The sequence below is a fragment of the Panthera leo genome, chromosome D3 (assembly GCF_018350215.1).
Source record: "Panthera leo isolate Ple1 chromosome D3, P.leo_Ple1_pat1.1, whole genome shotgun sequence".
In the NCBI taxonomy this organism is placed as follows: domain Eukaryota; kingdom Metazoa; phylum Chordata; class Mammalia; order Carnivora; family Felidae; genus Panthera; species Panthera leo.
In genome coordinates this window covers 71992836-72010742 of record NC_056690.1, presented here as the reverse complement: position 1 = coordinate 72010742, position 17907 = coordinate 71992836, and the positions used below count along the sequence as shown (strand labels likewise).

At 37.9% G+C, this 17907-nt stretch overlaps 1 protein-coding gene across 1 annotated transcript in view; it reads right to left on the bottom strand.

Annotated features, from left to right (window-relative positions):
• Positions 1 to 17907, bottom strand: part of DCC (DCC netrin 1 receptor) — a 766352-nt gene that overhangs the window by 748128 nt on the left and 317 nt on the right. The gene's annotated exons all lie outside the window — the stretch shown is intronic.

Below are 17907 nucleotides of genomic sequence, written 5' to 3'. Positions count from 1 at the left end.
CAGAACCTTCAACACTGCATTCCTCTTGGTAATGGATTTGCCATTTACAAGAGCTTTAACAAGAATATTTGGTCTGGAGCCTGTGCACACAAATGAACTTTTTCATTATAGTAATTTATTCATTTACACATATTATTAAATATCTATTAAATGCCTATATAGCTCCCCAGCTACCTCATTCCTTCCAACAGCCCTCCAGTTCTGGGACACAGACCATGTGTCCATCCCCTCTCTTCTTGTCCCTCCCCCTGCTGCCTTTGTGCATTCCCTGGCCTGTCTAACATCCCTGTTGCCCGCTGTACTTATTCCAGGAGCTTAACAGACAGAGCAGTTGGGGAATTCTATGGAAAATATATTTTTCTAATTGCTGACAATTTATAAAACACATGCTATTATCATTTCATCATTTACTAAAAAGCCTCAGAGAAAGGCAAAACAGTCTTGTTAGCTTTTTTCATCTTGCATTAATAAATATTCAAGGTGAAGGGAAAACTGCGTTTTTTGTGTTTGTTTTCTTATCGCAATTAAGCTGGTAGAGTCTAGCCTACTGTCGCAGTACAGTTGAGTTTTTTTTATTAGCTTTAAAAAGGCTACAAAATTTCAATTATACTTGACGAGTAAATCCTAGAGATCTGTTGAATACCACAGTGCCTACATTGTGCCTACAGTTAACAATACTGGATTGTATACCTAAGCATTTGCTAAGAGGGCATTTCTAATGTTAAGTGTTTTTAATATACCCCCCCCTCCGCCCCAAGTAAAAATAATAAAGAAGCAGCAACAACAACAACAAAAAGAGGGTAACAGGAAATTGTGGGAGGTGATGGATACGCTTATGGCATTGATTGTGGGGATGGCTTCATAGGTTTATGGTTATCTCCAAAATCATCTAGTATATATTAACATGTACAGCTTTTTGTATATCAAGTCTGCCTCACTAAAGTGGCTTAAAACAATAAATTCTGTCTAGGTAACTCAGAGCTAGGGAATCGTCACAGTATCGCCAACAGTGCCTTGTGGCTTCCTGTGGTTGTTTATCTGCTTTTTATCATTTCTGAATAAGCTTCTGTCCAGATGGTTTTCATGTATTTATCTTATTTGGCCTTTAACAAATAAGAAACATCTTATTTGACAAATATGAAATGCCTTTCATATTGTCTCTAACTAAAAAAAAAATCATAAGAATCAAAGCAACGATTGTCTGTGCTACCATTTAGGGAGTGTAAAAGCCTAAAATTTTTCTAAGTAATAAACAACAGGTTCCCTTGAATGATAGAAACTGCAATTCCATCAAAGAATCCAAGGGTTATCATAAAACACTCAGAAGTAAACTTATACACAATTCTCAGCTGACAAGCAAAATTTGGCTGAGTTTACAGAGTGAGTGTAGCATACAGGTCTCTATCTCCGATGTGGGCCTCCCCATAATTTATCAGCTGTAGACACTTGCCCCCCAATACCCACTATCCCAGACAAACACAGTTGGTTCCTCTCTTATTCTGCCCCACACACAGGGTTCTCTCCTAATGCCCTCAGCTCTTTTATCCTCAGTTTACCTCCAGCTCAGAAAAGCCCGGGACTTAATAGATGTCACTGGAACATTAAAAGGTCTTTGTTACGTAACATTTTGATTTTTATGCTATATACCAGGACTGTAATTTTAAAAGCCATAATTATTGCACATGGTACATCATATTGCCAAACATGTTACTATTTTTTAACGTAATTAAATGAAATCTCTCTCACCTTTCTAATCCTTTTTCTTTCCACTTAAAAAATACATATGTAAATGTATGAAAAATATGTTGTTGCCATTGTGTAGCCAGAGGAATAAGTAATAGAGACGTGAGAAGAAACGGTAACCATCAACATCACTTGTATACAGCCATATCCATTCTTTTGTGCATAGGGTGGTCTGGGAGTTGGGGCTGGGCTTATTTACCATTTTAGTCATGGGTCAGTGTTGCATGAAGACTTGTTGAAGGTTTATATTGCAGTTTACAAACAATGTTTTCTTTATGTTTATTTTTTCTTATATTTCTAGTAACTTACATAGAGTTTACCTGGCAGCCTCATTTGATCCTGTTGAGCAGGAAGAAATTGTTAACTTTATTTTGTAGGTAGGAAAAAAAAAGCCTCAGAGAGGTTAACTGTCTTGGACAAGGTCACATGGCTCAAAAACATCTAGTGTCTTGTCTTAATTCTATCTAGGATTCATTCTTCCTGCTTTCTATCTAAGTCCTTCCTTTTTCTCGAATTATATAAAAGTAGAATAAACAGCCAAGTTGGGCCAAACAAGCTCAGTGGTGGAATAGAAAAAAACACATGGTATCAATTGAAATATTTGATACAGACTGTGCCTAAGCTACTCTGATTCTAGAAAATCCAGGGCGCCTGGGTGGCTCAGTCGGTTAAGTGGCCGGCTTCGGCTCAGGTCATGATCTCGCGGTCCATGAGTTCGAGCCCCGCGTCAGGCTCTGTGCTGACAGCTCAGAGCCTGGAGCCTGTTTCAGATTCTGTGTCTCCCTCTCTCTGACCCTGCTGTCTCTCCCTGTCTCAAAAAGAAATAAATGTTAAAAAAAAATTAAAAAAAAAAAGAAAATCCATCAAAAGGATTTAGGTACTGAAACCTTTTGTCCATATGACTATGTAATATGGAAGAGGGATACAGTCAATGATTCTGATATCCAAAATCACTTGGTATAAAACAGCTTCTCAAAGTATAGACTTTGTCACCCAGTTCAGTCCTAGAAGGAGGAGCCTAGGATTAACACAGTGAACATTGGCAGGATAAGGGTAAGGGTCTGGGATTGCCTGGGAAGGGTCTATTGGCATGCAGTCACTCTGCATTTCTAGCAACAAGCAGAAGAACCTGAGTGTCACATGGTGGTGGTGGGAAAGTAGGCTACTGTAGCAATACCAAATTAGAAAACCTTTGTCTATTTTCTCTTTGAGGTTGTCCCTTAATCACACACACACACACAAAGCCTGGATTTGTCCCACATAACTATATCTATGAAGAGCCAATGCATTTGATCATTAGAGTTTATTAATATCAGATTTCTCAAATTTTGATACTGTTCAGAAAATCGTATTGATCTGCCACATATATTAACACCCGATTTACGACCTCCAAAATCAAGAACTAAGCCTAAAATCTTGTTCGAATCTTCTTTCCCATTTGCATTTACCACTGATGAAAACACAATAGAACACACACACACACACACACACACACACATACATACACCACAAAACAAAACAAAACAAAACAAACAAAACAAAACAAAAACCATGAAAAAACACTGAATGATATTGGTCACAGGGAAGAAGAATCTCTTGCCACTTTGACATGAACCAAAGAGGAATGAAGGAAAATGAATGAATATCTTGAGCCTCCTTTAGTAATTACTCTCTGCTAGGTCTAAAGTATAGTTCACTGGCTGCAGGCCTCAACTGTGGTTTCTCACTTATGAGCAAGCAGGACCCGAAGAAGCTCCTAACCAGGTCCATACATTAAAGGCATCTCCAAAATATAGAGATAGGAACCCAGCTGGTGAGGGTTTTAAAAGGAGCTTTTAAATGGGACTGATACTGAACCATCAGTGTGTCAATTATTTTTATCTTCAATGTAAAATAAAGTAAAATCTCACCAAAAAATGTATATCATATATGGACAGGCTAATTACTGACATTGTGCCTTTTGCTCTGGGCCAATTTCAAACTAAATCACTAGCGCGATGACTCAGATAATCACATAAGACAACTCTGAGACTGAAAGGAGACTCAATTTATAATTATTCCAGGACAACATATATAAATTAGGATTATTTTAGGCAATCTGTGATGTGTGGTCTTCAACCTATCACTGCTTTAAAGATGATACGGATGTTCATACTGGCACTCTTTTTCAAAATCCATATTTTTATCTGATAGTGAGAAATCCTGTCAGGCACTAGAAGCACTCAGAATTAACTGTATTCAAAATTTAGTGTATAGACTTCTATTTCTGAAATGCATAATATACTGTCATGCTTTGGAGATTTAGCTAAATTTGGGATGAAAGAGAATTATCGCCCCATTCTCCTCTAAATGTTGGTTACTTATTAATGGAAACTTCTTTCGGTGGGTATAAAAGGCCAATATGTATTGGAATACTTCCTGGTGGTAACTGGAAAGGGATGGCTATCGGCTCATCAAACTGGCATGTAGCTGGAAATAAACTGAAAACAAATGATTAAAAATGTGATAAATCTGAGTGAAGAGGACTGTGAACCAAGAGGTATCACACCTCCCTGTCCGTCTGCAAAGTGACTGTGAAAAATGACATATGAGTCACGGTAGAAGGAACTGTGCCATTTAGATACTGTTAACTCCACTGGCTTTGACCATGAAGAATAAAGGCAGAATGAAACATGAAAGTTGGGATCAGAGGGGAGAGCCCTGCTCCATCACATTCAATGACTCACAACTCTATGCCTTTTTGCTTAATAGTGGTGGGTTCAGTGCTTTGACATGGATAAATATGTTCAGAAAACCTTTCTAGTCAATGCTGACATCAGCAACTAACAGTTTAGCAGGACCATAGCTAAAAGCAGAGGAAAGTTACAGAAGATTGAGTTGGTATTTTTGGTTGCATTAATTATTCATTCATAGACAATACTTTTTTTTTTTTAATTTAGGTAATATTAATGGATCTTCAATTGACCACATCAAGACAATGTACAAGTAACTACTAGATAATGTAAACACTAATCATGTTTTTGAAATTTTTTCTTTGTAGATGGGAAGAACAAAGGGACTAATACTGAAACCCATCACATGATTTAAGTTTGAACTACTCAAGGAAATTATTGTTATGCTGATTTTGGGGAGGAGAAAATAGAGACTGAAGTCTGTGACAAATGATAATTTGTCCAATGGATGAGTTTGACTTTGAAATAATGTCTTTCACTGCAAACTCCACTTCTCACTATCAGATTTATTTCTCTAGGAGTTTCTGTTTCTCTCCTGTTTCATAGGAATCTGCTTTTTATTTTTATTTCTTTTTTATTTTTCCTTTCTGTAAAGAGCTAGATAGTAAATACTTTTGGCTTTATAGAACAACTACTCTACCATCGTAGCAGGGAAGCAGCCATAGAGTATGACAAGAAATGGGCATGGCCACAGATTCCCACCCCACCCCCTGTTCCAAAGTATCCATCAGAAATGAAAGCAAATAAACTAAACAAAAGAAATAAAATTGTGTAACACTCTAATAGTTAAGTATATCTTATAATGATGCCCCTATAATACCTCCAGTATATAAAACCTGGATAGGAAACAATCGTATTTATTCTGGCACTCTCTAACCTTCCGCTTCCAGGCCTTCCATCCCCTGGGCACCCAATGCTTCCTACAGGAATTAAAGCTCTCCTCTCAAAATGCCATCCACCCCTGCCTTTTTTGACTCTTACATTCTGAATGCTTCATTCTTCAGTTTCCCATCTTTCAAACCTGTTCAAAATAGCATCACCTGGTGGAAGGGAAGATTCAATAACTTTTATCCACATTAAGGTATGATTATTTTAAAAACTTAATGTGGCAATCTTTAAAATGATTACAGTTTAGTAATATGCTTAATTAATTTCAGCAGCAATTTATTAAGTCTCTATGCTAGATACTATGAGTGGGAATGTTTCTAAAGAAAGCAATGGATGTGTAAAGTCATAAAAAAAATATTTAGGCTCTAGTAAATCCACTCCTAAGAACCTACCTTAAGAAAATAATTCAATAGTACAGGAATTCCTACACATAAAAAAAAAAAAGCTCATTACAGTGTTTGATATTGCAAATCCAGCTAAATGGAAACATATTAACTACCTAAAATTATGGAAATAGATAAGTAAATCACAGAACATAAAATAATGATATATTAGAAAATAATCAAAATGATCACTGTGAAGAATAGGAAGAAACATGTGATAGTAAGCAAATAATTGGGACGGACCTGTGGATGATTGGTTTGGAGTGACATTTCCTTCTGGCTATACCTCAAATAACATCATGAAGTCAACCATTGATTGCATAAGAAAGATCACTATGCTTTCATTATTCATTCATTAATAATGAATTCATTAATACATTAATGAATTAATAATGTATTAATAATAATTAATAATGTATTCATTAATACATTAGTATTTCAGTATGGTTCTAATGTAGTCTGTATATGTGTAAATGCTTGTATATGTAAAGAGTAAATAATCTGTGACTTCCTCATACTAAGAAGGAGATACAGACTGCTGAAATCATCGCACACATAAGGCTTCTGTCATATGACTGAATATTCTTTTTTGTACTTGTTAACTATACCACTGCTAAAAAACACAGACATGCAACAGTTTTTTTCTTTTTGTGCATTTTTTTTCTTTCATTTTGAAGTCTACTCCCTGGTTCCTCAGAGGCCAGTTAGCAATGCAATAAATTAATTTGTACTTTGGAGTGAACTCTTTAATCCCTTTTTGTTCTCTCACCTCCCAATCAAACACACACTCTCACATTTGCATGTATTAACATAATGAAACATTAATTACACACTGTCTAGGATAGGCAAGCAAAGCGCTTCAATCAATCTCAATAACTCGCATCAGGAAGGTGAACAACGCTGCCCAGCCTTATCAGGACCACATAATAGACACAAACACAGGCTCAGTGCCTGTTGTGAGTATGATTTATAACCAACATCTAAAAACAAAAAGCAGAAAATTACAAGGAGACTAATCAATAACAATTATCTTAATGATAGATGGACAAATTTTATTCTTTTGTTGGGTGGTATTGCCAGTCTAGTGATTTGTTTGCAACAGGGGATAAAGATTAAGCAGACTGCTCTTGAAAACCAATGAGGTCTGAAAATGCCTAATTCCTGGGTGCAAAGAGTTATAGCATTATCTGATTTCCCTCAAGAAACCGTGAGAATTTATCTGAAAAAGAAAAGGTGACGACCAAGGCCACACACAGCTGTCTCCTATCTTCCAGATTTCAGTTGGTCTTCCTGCTCTTATATGGTGCTCATCTGCTAAAGGTCTGAATTCTGCTGGTGTCAGCCTGCAGGACCATAGTGCATGCTTACTGCCAGCATCAGCTTTGATTGACTGTTGCTGAGCTGTGCCTGCTGTTAATTATGTAAAAGGTGATACACAAGGGTACCATGTTTGGAACCCACTACTTATAAACATCTTCAATATTTCACATACTTCTAAAGAGTTTTTTTTTTCCACATATCAATCGTGGAGACATATTTGTATTTGGGTTCACAGAAACCCAGTTCTTATTGGATTTCTTCTTAGAACCATGATAGCAGAGGGGAGGGAAAAAAAGAGGATGTTGTGGCATTTCTCAAAGGGCATGCCTCTGTATCATGGTTTCTCAATGTTGGCACTATTGACATTTGGAGCTGGATAACTGGATAATTCTTTGTTGCAGAAAGCAACTGTATGTTGTAAGAAGTTTGTTAGTATTCCTAGCCTCTATTTGCTAAGTGCCAGTACTCTTTCCTCTCCTCTTCCAGTCAGTCATGACAGTCAAAAACATCTCCAGACATTGTCAATGCCCCTCCCATGAGGGAGAGGCAAAATCATCTCCAGTTGAGAACCACTGCCTTATACCCTTCCATAGAAGAACCATATTCATTTAAAGAAAAACTAGTTAATTAAAACAAACTGCCAAAGATTAGATTATGTGAAAAAAATTGTTATCCAATATTCTTTGAAATAAATGGATTTCACTCAGCTTTTAAGTCAATACCTCAAGGCATTTATAAAACATTGAAAGCCAAGAAACCTAAATTCTGTTCCTGATGATCCCATCCTGACTGAGTGGCCTTGGGCAATTAATCTTCTTTTTTCTATACATCACTTTCTTTCTCTGAGAAGTGAAGAGCTTGAACAAAGTGATTTCCAAGTCCCTTTCAGGTCTAACATTCTGTGGTTCTACCTTTAGAAGAATTGACTCATATGGCTTAGTTCTTTATCCAGGATAGTCCACATGCCCCCCACACATCCCAGCCCATGTGGGCCACTGTTCTCCACTCAGCCCTTCCCTCTCAGTGCAGTGTTTCTCAGTGACCCTAGCATAACCAAAAATTCTAAACCTACAAGAAAAGAAAACTGTAAGCTTTAAAATCTGAATATGTAACTCATAAATGTAGGGATAGTTCCTGTTTCTGTGTTTCTTTACGAGACAGAAACATCAGGGAGCAAGGATCAGTTAGGGCTTCTTTAATGACTTGGGAATGATCAGAAAGTAAGCAAATAAACAAACAACAACCAAAGAGACCATTTAACCAAACTTATACACTGCCTGTTGTGCTAAACCTTTCATTTTTTCCCCATTATAATAGTTTTTATTCAAGCTAAAAACTATACTTAGGGGAAAAATGCAATTGTTAAAAATCCAATTTTCCTGAATTTGACCCTATGAGCAGTGAGGTCTTGGAAGCATATGCTTTCTGATTTGTAGTTCTCAGAGCCCATTAATATTTGTAATCACTTCTCCAAATACACACACTCTTCCATACATCCCTAGAGATTCTAGAGACCAATCTGCTCTTTTGACAGCTGTCGAATCCTTGTTTGCATGAAAGACGCAACAAGTCAATGAAATCATCCTTCAGGACTCTCAGCACTGTCAGCTATTGGCTATTGAGACTCATCCATCCGTAGGCCCTCATTTGGGCCCTCTCATAACTGATATGTTAGCTTGTGCATTCCTGCAATTGCTCATGTGAGTACAAAATAAAATGACATGACAGAGACACAACAATATAATTCTCTACATCCAAAGACTTGAAAGACCCGCCTGCCAATATACCACGGTGTGTTCCCATTTACAGTGCATTTATCTCAACAATGTGTTCAGGAAATCATCTTTCATATAGGTTGTACCTGTCTCTTTTCATTGCCTCTCAACATTCTAGAAGATGCATCAAAATACAATGATCCTTATATTTTCATGTGTAACAATCTTGGGAGAAAGCAACTACCTTGCCCTAAGAAATGGAGTGCATGGCAGTAATACTACACAGAGAAATCTTTAGTCTGCACACTTGATAAGATACCTCCTAAGTGTCACTGCACTTTAGCTGCCTCTGGTAAGATAAAGAACTTTATTTCTAAGGCCAAAGGCACCAAATAAGTTATATCAGTAACACCTACTGAATTTTTGTCAGCAGCTTATGATCTCCTCATAATAGTTCTCTATTTTATTCATTAAGAAAGAGGGAGAGAGACACAGGGCACACAGTCATAATTACACAGGGAAAGTACTAAATCCCAGAAACCACATCCTTGTCAATAGAAAAGCTACACTGTTTTATGGCTACACACAAACACTCTGAAAATGCAACCCTCTAGTTTGAGCCAAGCACTGACCAGAAATTGGGGGGAAAAATGTTTACCATTAGGTAAAAAAATCGCATTACTCTAATGAAGTGGGAGAGTTGGAAAAGCAAATAGCCAATTCATTGCAAATGCAAAACCACTCTTCCTCTATAAAATGAAAGCCACAATAAAACTGATGGGCCATGGGTTATGAATACATTGTTCTGGGTTTTCAAAACCCAAAGATATTTTAAAAACCATAATCCAAACATAACCAAACTATAAAGCATTCAATAACAAATGTGTACATCTCAGCCTTGCTGTTCCTGCCAGCACCACCAGCAAAATCCCCCTTCCCTGCTCTCCTGAACAGCTGTATCTGGTTACACTTCATGAAAAGTCACAGCTTCCAGAGCTCATTTTCTTTCAATTCAGTGGATTTGGCAATTTCAACATAAAGAAATTAAAATTTAAAAATAAATAAATAAAAGTGTCTGTGGGTCATAAACCTGCAAGCTCAGCAGTTTTAATGTTTAAAATAAATGTTTAATGTCCAACAGCAGGATTAGGTGATATTACAAATGTGGATCATTTTCTTCTCTGAGATGAACAAAGCAAATAGGAGGAGGAAAAGCAATCAAAGTTGCAGGATCCTGAAACTCTGTTATTCATTACACTGTCAGCTTCATGTCGAAACTGGTTGTCACATTTTGTAAGTCCTTATCCCAATAATTTATTAACCCAAAGCAGTTTCAGACAAATCAGAGATGTTCCTGTTGACTATATTAAAAATGTTGATCAGCTATAGTTGTTTTCAAAAGAATAGCACTATTTTTATAATCCAATGAAGGTAAAAGACTAGAAAATAGATCACCTGCCCACACACAATGGAGAAAAGAAAATTTTAATTGACATAAGTAATCACTGTGTATTTCCATTCCTTACTGCTTTCTCATGGATTGTGAAAATTATTGCTGCAACAATATCATACCTAGGGATGGCTTCTATCAAAATAGATGAACATACTTTTTATCCTGAGTTATATGAGAGAGATGCTTATTTATTAAACTCTTAGGAAACACCCAGGGATTTCCTAAGCAAAGGAAACTTTGAGTGTGGGGTGTTTCCCAAAGCTGGTATCTTTCTTTTTGTAATTATGACGAATAATGATGATAACATTAATAACAGCCTTTATTATTGAGTCATTTTTTTTAAATATTGTTTAATGTTTATTTATTTTTGAGAGAGAGAGAGATGGAAAGAGAGAGAGGTGGAGAGAAAGAGAGCGCGAGAGCAGGGGAGGGGCAGGGAGATAGGGAAACACAGAATCTGAAGCAGGCTCCAGGCTCTGAGCTGTCAGCACAGAGCCCAATACAGGGCTCGAACCCACAAGCTGTGAGATTATGACCTGAGCTGAAGTCAGATGCCTACCACCCAGGCTCCCCTATTATTGAGTCATGTTTAATCTGCTACTCACTGTTAAAAATTTCTCACACATTATCTAGAACATTCCTCCCATTTGACCTTTAATATAGGTACTACCATTATCTCCATTTTATAGATGAGTAAATGATGGCCCAGAGAGGCAACATAACTGGGCCACTGTCATCCCGCTAATTAGAGGCAGAGACAGGACTTGAACTTGAGTCTTCCTTATGCTGGAGACCGCTTTTGATCAGAAGATTGTATTTAGAGTTGGGAGACATCAGTTCCAGGGGAAAACATTTAAATATAAAATTTATTTAAAAATGTCCGTGTCTTAAAGTATTTCCAAATAACTGGGGGAAAGACAGACAGATATACACAGACAATGCTGAAGAGTCCAGTCTGTTGGCAGACCAGGCAAGTGAGGTATATGGAAGATGAGGTATGAAAGAAGAGACATATATAGACCAACAGAGAAGAAATGAGATGATACTATAAAAGGTGAAGTCAACTAAAATGAAGGTACTATGGTGGGGAGAGATGGGATTCAACAAGAAAGTGACCATAGTATGAAAGACTCACTAGACAACATGAGAAGGAGAAAGCCCTCAAGTAGTGGTTAAGATAGCGGACTCTGAAGGCAAGCATATCTAGATTTAAACTCAATTTCTGGCACCAACCAGCTATGTGACCTCTGCAAATTACTCACCCTCTCTTTTCTCTTCTGTGCAGCAAGAATAAATGTCACCACCCATTTCCTAAAGCTGTTGGTATTTTTTTTTTTTTTTTTTTAGCTAAAGCATTTAATTTATTTCCTGGAGTGAGTGTTCAATAGTTGATCATTTATTATGATCAACACAGGTCAGAATTTGGTGACTCACTATTGGTGTGACCTTGAGTAAGTTACTTTGTTTCTCTGTCATTCTGTGTACTTATTTTAAAATGAAAATGAGAGGAAACTGGTTATCTCAGTCATTTGCGCATCTGACTTTTGATTTTGGCTCAGGTCATGATCCCAGGGTCATGGGATCAAGCTCCACATCAGCCCCATGCTGAGCATGGAGCCTTTTTGAGATTCTTTCTTTCTTTCCCTCTCTCTCTCTCTCTCTCTCCCCCTCTGCCCCTCTCCCCTGTTCACACTCTCCTTCTCTCTCCAAAATAAAATACAATTCATTTAAATTAATTAAATTAAATTTAACTTAATTTACAAGACTATATTAGAAGCTCATCATGTTCTACCTTATTAAATGAGATAACTCATGTAAAAAGACATTGAAGAGTATAAAACTGTTATTACAAGTGTGTATAGAGGTGGCCTAGAGGATCAAGACCTACTGGTGTTAGATTCACCACGAATATTTGATCTAAACAATGGTGGGCCATTGTCTGGACTGATTTCTACTGAGGAAAGGAAGGAGTAAGGTGGGGAGCTGGTGTGCATTTCATTTCTAATGAACAATTTTCATCTCTATTGCCCCAGTCTCTTTCTTCCCTCTCTATATTTTAGATATGTCATCTTAGTCAAAACTATTGCATTTAAGACATTAACCACCTGGGTGGTTCAGTTGGTTAAGTGTCTGACCCTTGATTTTGGCTTAGGTCATGACCTCATGGTTCATGAGTTTGAGCCGCATATTGGGCTCTGCACTGCCAGTGTGGAGCTTGCTTGAGATTCTGTCTCTCCCTCTCTCTCTGCCCTTCACTGTGCACTTTTTCTATCTCTCTGAAAATAAATAAACTTCAAAAAAAACCCATAATTCTTCACTCTAGTAAGACGAAACACCCTCTCTCATTGTTAGATAACAAAACACACATACAACACATATGTACACACATATACATACTACACACAAGCATATATGCACATATATATATATATATATATATATATATATATATATATATATACATACACATATGTATATATCTGCCCTCAATTCCTGGCAAAGAGCTCCTTGTAATTTTCTAAATAATATGAGTATTGGGAGCATTTTTTGCTTTCATATTGGTCTTTGATCCCTATTCCTAACACAGAGCTCCTAAAACTCTTGTAAATTCTTGTAAATATCAATGTCTTTTATTTTAATGAGGTGACTCTTCATGGGAGCTCCTGGATAGAGGCTGGTCACGGAAAGATCAAGCCATGATTGGAAGCTTGGAATTTTCAGCCCCAACCCCCATTCTCCAGAGAGGCAAGGAGAGTTAGAAGTGAAGTTAATGATCACTAGTGCCTACATCCAAAGGCAGAGCAGAGACTTTAGGAGGCAATGCCATGCATAGCAGAGAATGAGGTAGGCTCTTATCACCTAGGCTCTCAGCTTCATTCAGACTCTGGCATGGGCTGCCTTTGGTCTGCTGCTCTGACCCTGCGTCTAATAATTATTCCATCCTGCAAAAGAGGACTCAGCCTCAGGGAAAGTGTGGTCACTCATGAGCAGGCATTTCCTGGTTAATCAATCACAGTCTATACCAGAGACTGCTGTTTATGTAGCTGGTGGACATCTGCCTACAGTGAAGGCTTTGGAAGCGATTGGCAAGAATCTCTGGCAACCAAAACAGTTCTTAGTTTGTAGTTTGATTTTCTTCTCTTTGGTGATTTTATGTGGTATCAAGATGAGGTTTCAAATACAAACATTTCTGGGAGAGGTAACAGCTTTATTAAGGTTTGTACTCTGATTCTTTCCGGAAATTAGTCTTTTACTGGCAGATAAAGGAAGGCTGAGAGTCCACTCAAGTTTGTGGAAAGGGCCAGACAGGGCCAGGGCATACTCACTGTGCTGGTGTACCTATGCTGATTCTGTGTGTGTACGTATTTGAGTGGCATAATAAAGAGAAGATAGCCTTTGTTTCAAGAAGACTTTAGGGACACCTGGGTGGCTCAGTTGGTTAAGTGTCTGACCCTTGATTTTGGCTCAGGTCATGATCTCATGGTTTGTGAGTTCAAGCTCCACACTGGGTGCTGTGCTGACAGTGCAAAGCCTGCTTGGGATTCTGTCTCTCTCCCTCTCTCTACCCCTTCCCCTCTCCTTCTCTCTCTCAAAATAAATAAAAATAAACTAAATAAAAAAGAAGACTTTAGGCTACTATGGAAAAAGGGAGACAATGTTTAATAGGCATGCATGTGATTTCTAAAAACAGGATTTGCTGATCGAGATATTCTCTTGGTAATCTTGGAAAGATTTCTGGATTAAGTTACAATTTCAAGGTGAGGAAAGCTGAGGAGTTCTGGTATACCACAGGAAACTCAGGCAAGGTTTGCTAAATAAGAGAAAAAAATATGAAGTGCAGGTGAACTAAACTGGCTATTTAGGTCAGATAAAAAAAAATAGAGTAGAAGAGGACAATCTACGAAAACAAGGGAATGGGTTAAGTTAAAGGGAAGATGAAGTTGATATTTGGTGGAGAAAGTGAAGGGTAGTCACGAAGATCTGAAATATTCACAGCTGTTCCTCTCTGTCTCTTCCCAGCCCACTCAGCTGTGGCTTTGACTATAGTGAACTCACAAAATCAACTTTTCCCAGTCCTGAGACAAGGCTGACCAGGCAAATTAAAGGGTTTAGGCTTACAAGATAATGGGTCTGGAATTAGTCGTGTTGCCATAAATCAAGGAGTTAGGGTATCTGAGTGTGAGGTTTACGACCACCCATGCCCTTATTTCTAGGATTTGTCTTGTCTGTGTGATTTAGGCTTCTAGGACTACATTCTTGATTTACACAATAATTCCTTACTCTGATATATAAAGTCCTTAACGTTAGCTTACTTGGCTACACCCTTAATCCAAACAAGCCCTTATGAGCCTGGCTCACCAGTCAGATAGATGCCCCCTCCCAAGCCATGATGAGTAATTTGTCTGATCTCAAGTATGCCAGCTGTAGGGACCTCCTATGCCCAAGTCTCACCCTCCAGAACTTAGAGTCTTTTAAGTATGGTCTTCATGTCTTTTGGAGATGATAATTTGGTATGAAGGACTACTAAAGCCATACCTGCTCTTTTCTAGGTTTTCCTCCTTTACATTTCAGCCTACTACTGAGATTATACAATGGCTCAGTATTCTCCTACCCTCTGACCTGCAATAATTATCTCACTCATGGTGAAAATAGACAGATTTTGTGCTATCCATAATGGCACAATCACTGGTAGATATTCTGAATTGTATTTGTGTTGAATTCCAGATCTAATTCATTATGGCTACATATTGGATTTTTACAATTATTTATTGATAATAAAAATATTCCATTTTAATTTAAAAATATAGACTACAAATTAAAGTAAAAAGACAAAAACATGGAAAATATGATAGGGAGATCAGTTCCAGAATTTCAATCACTGAATAAAAAGAGTCCTGGAAACAGTTGATGGAGATACTGGAAGAAAGGACATTATCAATGAAGTAATTCAAGAAAATCTCCCAGAATTGAAGGGTACACAAGTCCAGATTAAACAGGTCTATATCCACATCATGACTAACACCCATAACAAGGTATATCATGAGAATTTAGATCACTGTGGACAAAAGGCATATCCTGTAAGTATCCACAAAGAGAAACAAAGAGAAAGAGAACCTAATAGGATCACGTATCAGAATGCATCAGATGTTTCAAAAGCAATTCTAGAAGCTAGAGAATAATAGAGCCATACCCTCAAATTATGGAGGAAAACATTCCTTAAATAAGACTTCTATACCCAACCAAAATACCAATGAAGTAAGAGTAAAGAATAAAACCTTTTTCTGACATGCAAAGTTTCAATCTAACTCCCCCCTTTGCCCCATGAATCCTTTCTTAGGAAACTACTGAAAAATATAATCCATAGAAAGGGAGAGATAAAGAGGACACACGCTTCAAGAAGTGAGTGTTGCAATACAGAAGGAAAGTGGAAAGAATTCTCAGAACAATAGAGAAAGAGGGTCCTGGTTAGGGTAGTGCCCATGGTGTAGCAGTGAACCATTCCACACTGGAACAGGTCAAGGATTTCTGGGAGAGAGTGCCTCTGAAAACAATTGACAGATAGACCTGAAGACTTGGGAGAAGATTTATGCTCATAATGAAGAGATAAGTCCATGAAAACTAGGAAAATAAAACCATACAGATAACAAAAAAGCAACTATAGGATACTCTGATACCATACTGTAAACACTTAATACTGACCTAAACAAAATTAAAGCAGAACTCTACTGGGCATCTAAGAATGAGAACAGGGCACGTATATTGTAGAGGAGAATGGGTGAAGAGGTATTAAAGAAAGTTCTGTATTTGTCACAGCAATCAAATGGAAAACAATCAAAAAGGAGTAATATAAGCATTTACTTAGATATGGGGAAAAATCATAATAATCAGGAATTCAATGTGGTTACTTCTGGAAAGGGGAGAAGAGCTGGGGGTTACGTGGCAAGGAAATATTTTTTTGTAACAAGCCCTGCAGAACTCTAGAGCTCTTTAAACCATGTACATGCATAGCTTGAAAATAATCATTGCAAAATGTATTTTGCTTAATTCTAAAAAGTGACTTGAGGTACTTCTTGGCCAGGAGACCCCATACCTGGAGAAGAATCTGGGGTTAAGAAGCATGAATGAGGAGGATCACTGGGACTTTAATAATAGTGGCGTTTTCCTTAGTGAATTCCTCCCCACTTTGCCTTTGGACAAAGGCCAGTTGTATGTTCACAGATAATCTAGTTCTTCTCTCTTGAGGCAAGATATAACCTGAGTTAAAAGTTGGCTTCACAAAATGACGACTTGCTTCATAAAATCCAGTGTCATACTGATCAAGTTAAATCTGACCTGATCTTTCATATTTAGAGCAAATAGTACTGTAAACCCCTCACTGTCCTGTTAAGCACAAAGTTTGTTTCATAATAACATTATTTTTAGAATTTTGTGAGCTTGACAGAAAAACAGAAGGAACAACCCAACATTAAATTATTCACTTGAACGACTTTCCAAATTGAAATCACAAAGATTGCAAAGTACAGAGTTGTAACTACACAGGAACCCATTTGAAATAATTTCAGATCTGAACATTGCCATACGGTCCTATTGATTTCAGTGGAGGCAGCCTACTCATGTGGATAATGCTATGCAGATGGGGCACTGGCATTGGGGCCCTCTGCCAAGGCCACGTCTGCCCCAGCCCACCTCTGGCACCCAGATTCTTTTCATGTAATCTGTAAGGATTATGTATCTTTTCAAGGGGGCCAGAGGAGCTCAGGCTGGAACAGAAGATGTGTTCATAACATTAGTTATACTTCAGATGAGAGGACTTCTGCTGTGAGGACCATGTGGTTGTCTGCCAGGGAAATGAACTCATTTGCCATAGTCAAATGCTAGCCTTCTCTCAGCCAGGTGCCTAGGGAGCAGGATGAGGTAGCATGTTAGGGAATCTTGCAGGAGAGGCCCAGAAACATTTACCAGGTCAAATAGATTCCATGCACGTGGTTTCTAATAACAAGTTAAATGGCTGTATTATTTTATGGTTAGGAGATATCTTGCCTTACATCTAATCTCATCTCAATTTTCCCTTCTTTCCACCCAAAACCCAGGTCTTCCAGACATGGAAAACAAAGGCTGTTGGCAAAGGCTGCCTCAACTGAGATGTAAATGGAATGTGCCACACCACTTTCTGGTACGATATGGGGTGCCCTGCTGGTTCAGAGGCACCACAAGCCAGTATTTCTAGGTCTCAGAGACTCCCTCTTCTCTACAGAAGGCCTTCCTATCCTCTGTGACAGTAATTCCAAGTCCCAATTAGCTGACACTAGTCATCTCAGTAATCAATGTCATCTGCATAAACCAATTCTGGACCTATATAATTCAAAATATAATTCAAAAATTATATATAATTCAAAAATTTAGTAGCAAATGAGGAGAGATACATGGTAAAATCACCTTCATTAATTTTAGATAATTCAAAGATTATTTTCATTTCATCTTTTTAAAAAGTCAACTCTATACAGATGATGGAGCTGTACAAATCTCTATTGTGCCAGGCTTGCCTTCACCCTGGGAGATAATCCTTTGGGATTCCTCCTGATCACTTGGCAGCCACAGGAATACATTTCCTGGGTAGCAAGGTCTCTGCCCAAGCTACCTGTGTCACCTTATTGTATTCAGCCCGTGGGTGT